The sequence below is a fragment of the Sinocyclocheilus rhinocerous genome, unplaced genomic scaffold (assembly GCF_001515625.1).
Source record: "Sinocyclocheilus rhinocerous isolate Xijiao unplaced genomic scaffold, SAMN03320098_v1.1 scaffold674, whole genome shotgun sequence".
Classification (NCBI taxonomy): Eukaryota; Metazoa; Chordata; class Actinopteri; order Cypriniformes; family Cyprinidae; genus Sinocyclocheilus; species Sinocyclocheilus rhinocerous.
The window spans coordinates 29,053-34,343 of NW_015627888.1; the positions used below are offsets into that span (position 1 = coordinate 29,053).

The window sequence follows — 5,291 nt, forward strand, 5'->3', positions numbered from 1 at the left end:
AATATATAGGGGCTTGACCACAGAAGCGGCATCAAGCCGGTCAGCAAGTTCAGAGAATCAATATTTTTATCAAACAGCAAGACAAGCTGAGGTAAGACCTCTAGAAATGCACTTTCTGTGAGATTGAACTCTTTGCCATGTTGGTCTGAGGAGTGTGTGAGGAGTCAGCAGATACGCACACTTCTCGCAGAAGGCACTGAGTTTGTGTGTGGTGCAGCCCACCCAGTTTAACCAGACAGACTCCCACAATCCTCCGTTTGCATGTTTGTCTCAGGGTACCATGTTCATGCTGAAGATGTCCAGCTTCCTCGTGGCTTACGCCGCAGTCGTGTGCCAGATCACAGCTCAAACGCTGCCCCAGCCAGGTAAAGTCTCTGAGCTGAGCTGATGGATTCTCATCGGGTGGCTAACTCTCCGGTGTTTGTCTCCAGACCTGGCTCAGAGTCTCTGACAGACAGATGTGCGCTCATGGACTACGAAGCACGGAGATTACTGAGCGCTGCAGATGACAGCGGAGGAGCTGGAGCCGCCGAGCGATGACAGCAGGTACGATCTCTCACAGCTGTCTTCTGCTTCCCCGAGTGCTAGCGGAGTTAGATCTGTGTGAGAAAGGAAGGTTGTCCCGTTCGCTGCATGGCTGCATGTTAACCTGAGAGTTGTGTCTGTGTGAACACTGCCGGTGGTCTGGCTGGGCCCTGCATGTGTGTGATGATACGCCGGTGTGCATGTGTGTTCCTCCCGACAGCCAGGGCAGATTCCTGCTCCGATCTCAGCGTCTGCGTGCTGGGAAAACTCTCCCCGGAGCTGCACAAATTACAAACGTTCCCGCAGACGGACATGGGCGCCGGTACGCCTGGCAAGAAACGCAGCCTACTCGAGGTTCACCAGCTACGGAGAAGCGTTTAACCCCATCTAACCCTAGCTGTGTGCATGTGGAGTGTGCCTGCTTGACTGACCGCACACAGACGGCTGGGTGCACTGCTCTGTCCTTCTCTCCTTCTTTCCTTCTTTTGAGAAAGGCATGTTAAAAATCCAGATGAGAATTCTTCCGTAAATAGTCAAATTCAGGAATAGGTTTTTATGTGCATTTTACACATGCCTCTTGAATAAGTGAATATATCTATTTTAAAGGTAAAGATAATCTAAGTTCAGTTATTTTTATATCAGGAACTCCTACTTTGTCAAATTATTAGTTCAATTCATTTTCATGTGCATGTTATGATTGAGTGCCTCTACAAATAAACATCAAATGCATCGAGATTTCTGCAGGTAAGACGTCTGTGAATGTGATTCAGTAATAAGACTGATAATGCGTGAATAATGGTATGATAAATGCATGGAAGGAGCAGTGAGTGAGGTCTGGTCTGGCTGTGTGTTGAAGCAAGCAGAAGCGGAGCCACGTGTGTCAGACTTCCTCAGCCGCTCCGCTGGGCTGGGCCACAGCAGCTTCGTCACGACTGACGTGGGCTCCCAAGCGTTCGGCCGTCGCAGGACAAGCTCTGGGCTGTGAGCGGCTCCAGTCCTGCGGGGTTTGCAGACGCTTCTCAGAGACGGTCTCTTCTGTCTGTCCTGTGGCCATGCCTCCCTGATGTTCTGCTTCTTCTGTTTCAGCTGGGAACTCGACTCATTTTCAGCCGCAGAGAACAGAACAACTACAGCTACAGAAATCTGTCCCTGCGGCATTCTCTGAATGCTTTTGATGTTTTTTTTTTTTTAATGATATGAAGTTGGTGATATTATACAGCCAGTTGAAACAAACCCTTTAAACTAAGAGGCGTTCATAACTTCAGCGGTTTGTTGCCATTGGTTTCTATAGTCAAGTCTTTATTTATCTAGCACTTTTAACAATACAGATTGTGTCAAAGTAGCTTTACAGTATTAAACAGGAAGAATAGTGTGTCGATACGGTACGGTTCCCCCTTCAAATTGTGCGTCTGTTGGATTCCTCTCCCGTTTTATGCTCCAACAGCTGAAAAGACAGGATTAGAATTTAATATTATAACATATTCAGATCCTCTTTAGAAACAACTGTTTTTCAAAAGCACAAATACAATTCTCTCGTCATTAGTCCATGCTTTCAATGTCTCTGTGACACTAAATCAGTATCACAAAAATAAACCTTCACTTTTCTGATGATATTCGTTTGAGATAAACATCAACATATTCAATTTGACTAGAGAGTGGTGTGTAATTCCTGAACCGCAGATCATACAGCATCTGTGATTGTGCATTAAGGCCCTTTAAGCAGCTAGGATTCGTTTTCCTGCACACATACTATTGCTGAAGAAAACAACGAGGAAAGATATGCACTTGTGGTGTAACTTTTGTTCTTGTGGTTAATGGCAGTTTACTGGAAGTCAGTGTACCTTGAGCAACTAGTTGTTTTTATGGTCTTTCCACGGTCTCCATGCAATCCATTTGGATGAACTCAGCTGTGGAGGTTCTTGCGGTATCCACATGGAAAGTTATCTTGGAAGATCGTGGCAGGCTTGAAATCAGGGATTGTTTTTTTCTCTTTTGCTGGTTTCTCAGCGATGTTAGCGAGCCATTGAAGAGAGCACTGTTAAAAGTGAACAGCTGTTTGTCATTTAGTCACGGCATTTGAAGACAAATCACAACAGCGTGAGCACGGATCTCATTCTTTATAAACAACCAGCAAGCCATTAAAGTGCAAAAGGTCATTTTCCCTCCCCTGTTTCATCCTTTTTTAATTGTATATTTCAGCATCAAGGTCTGAACGAACATCTAAATGTGCTTTTGAACCGATGAGGTCCAGTGAAATGTACAATGCGTTCCTCAAAATTTTTTTTTTCCCATGGCTGATTTTTCCACAGAGTAGCTGAGGTGAAATCAGACACCCTGAAAGTGTACTGGTAAAAGCCTAGGAATAACCGAGCCCAGACAGCTCCTCCCAAAATCTCCCCTCTTCTGAGATTTTGTCGTCTTGTCACATGAAAAAAGAGTTTTCTTTCCCATCGCAGCGGCAGCTCTGGCTCTCCTCACTGTTTTCCCCGGCGTCTGTTACCTCTCTCGTTCCTCCCATATCCCACATCTGGATTCCAGGCCCACATTTATCTATGTGACTCCGGTTGTTTTTAAGGCAGTTTAAAGTTCTTAACCATGTCCCATTGGCTGCTGGGCTACAATTAAACTTTACCATAGCCGGTCACTCTGCAATTACATGTTTGACCACAGAATGTCTTGAAAAGCACAACCCTGCCGCTCATATGGCAGACAGAAATAGACGTGTTTGGTTGGACTTCTGCCCGGCTGAAACTATGCTGCCTGACTGATGAAGAGATGTGGGCTCAGCTCACTGCAGGCTAGAGCCGTGTCTAGCGAGTCCCAGATCCGCAGTGGAGACCCTCAAGACCAAATGAGCTGCCTTACTGACTGGGACGCACACACTTTGAGAAACTAGGGCCCTGGTAAGTGTTGCTTCTCTTTTCATGCACTTGGTTTATAGAGGTTTTTCTTCTCGAATGTAAGTGGTGCCGTGACCCCCTGAACTCGGTGTGTGTGGGACAGTTTATTGGGCAGCATCATCAGAGCGCATGATGAATGCTTCATCCAGTGATCTGTTTTTCTGTGCAGTATTTAAAATGTCTCATGTCTGGTGATAGGAGCTTTAAACCTGGATTCATTAATACATGTACCGTGTCCACTGGTCTTGAATTAGTTAGTCACACCGTTATCATGCTCTACAGACGCTTTTAAGAGTGTTGAGCTCTGAGACTCTGACTGCTGCTGTCGAGCTGTTTATGGGAAGCATCGTGCATGTGGAGATTCTAGCACTAATAACAGAGCAGAGCCGTTTAATGAGCATCTAGAGATGAGCGAGGAGACTCCACTGACTCACACAAATGCATCCGTGGATTTAAATGGCTCAGGGATACTGTTACTCCCCTCGATCCACACAGAAAGCCTCTTTGTTTCATGGGAGGCAGGCCTGGATCAAACTCACCCATGCAGGCTCGCAGTCAGCACTTTTCTCCAAACCCAAAGTGGAGGGTTACAGTGAATTCTTCTTCATAAGCAGTTTTAAAGCAGCCGGTCTGTAAACTGACTACTTCATTGTGGGTGGCGGAAGAGAGCCAAGAGTTTCACGCAGGACAGCCCGGTCTGCAAATGCTGCTTGAGCTTCTGTTTTGTGCTGTACCAGAAATTCAGTCTGGCCTTCCATCAGAACTACTGAATCAAAAGCAGTATTATAAAGCGGAGAGTTCCGGTGCTTGATTCTGATTGGCTGAGCCGCGTTCGAAGCTGTTGTAAATGAATTAATTCAGTAAGCAGGTTTAGCAACTAAATTAGGTAACCTACACTGTAAAAAATTGCTGTAAAAAAACGGCCATATTCTGACAGTAACATCCTGTTTTTTCATTACAACAGTACAATCCCGTAAAAAAACATTTAATGTTAGGTTGTCTGGTTGTTGTGATTGTGTTTGTAAAGCGCATTTACAAGTGTTGAAAACTTGTTATTAAATGGTTCTGGTTAATTATTGATGCTGGTGTAATCATCATTTTGGGGCTTGATTCACTGATCTTGTTCAGTGGCTGCTCTTTAAAAATATAGTGTGGGTTTTCGCTTGTTTCATGTTATTTAAGATAGCTATATGACACCGCAAGTTGAGATAACAGACAATTATGATGGATTTTGAAGGCCTGATTCAGTGATCTCGTTCAGTGGCTGATCTTCAAAAATACAGTGTGGATTTTCACTTGCTTCGTGTTATTTACAACAGCTATATGACACGGCAAGATAACATGATAGACAATTTTGAAAACTTCTTATGTTCAAAGGCTTTAAATCTACGGCATCTATTCGACACACAGAGACATCAAGAATCAGCACATGAATCTCAACAATGGTGACAATCAAAAGCTTCATGCTGCAATGCATGCTGGGTACCAGCACAGGAAAAAACTCATCCATGACTCCCAGCATGCATTGCGGCATGAATAAATTATGCCGCTGAATTGTCCACTTATTTTCTTTCATTCTTACTAGATGCTTTTATTTTTGCTTTTGTTCTTGTGTTGAGTTATATTAGCATGTTTTGTGATGTTCAGAGTCGATCTGTTTATTAATTTTTTGCATTGTCACTGTTGTTGAGATTCATACACTGATTCTTCATGTGTGTGTTTCAGAGTTTGTCAGAACTTTTTTTTTTGAGTGATGTGTGTGATCTTTTATAATAGCCGGCTTGTTCTTTTGCTCTAATATGTTACCATAACATCGCTTTGGTACAAAAAGAGACTCTGGACAAAATCAGTGAACCTGTTTTTTAA

At 44.0% G+C, this 5,291-nt stretch overlaps 1 protein-coding gene and 1 pseudogene across 1 annotated transcript in view; both read left to right on the forward strand.

Annotated features, from left to right (window-relative positions):
* The first annotated feature begins 280 nt into the window (after positions 1-280).
* LOC107734649 (calcitonin-like) lies at positions 281-916 on the forward strand (annotated as a pseudogene).
* Positions 917-3,278: 2,362 nt separating this feature from the next.
* The window catches only part of LOC107734626 (protein inscuteable homolog), a 79,957-nt gene continuing 77,944 nt past the window's right edge, over positions 3,279-5,291 (forward strand). Inside the window, exon 1 of the mRNA XM_016546621.1 lies at positions 3,279-3,428. The gene's annotated coding sequence lies outside the window, so the exon portion shown is untranslated. The remainder of the gene's footprint in view (positions 3,429-5,291) is intronic.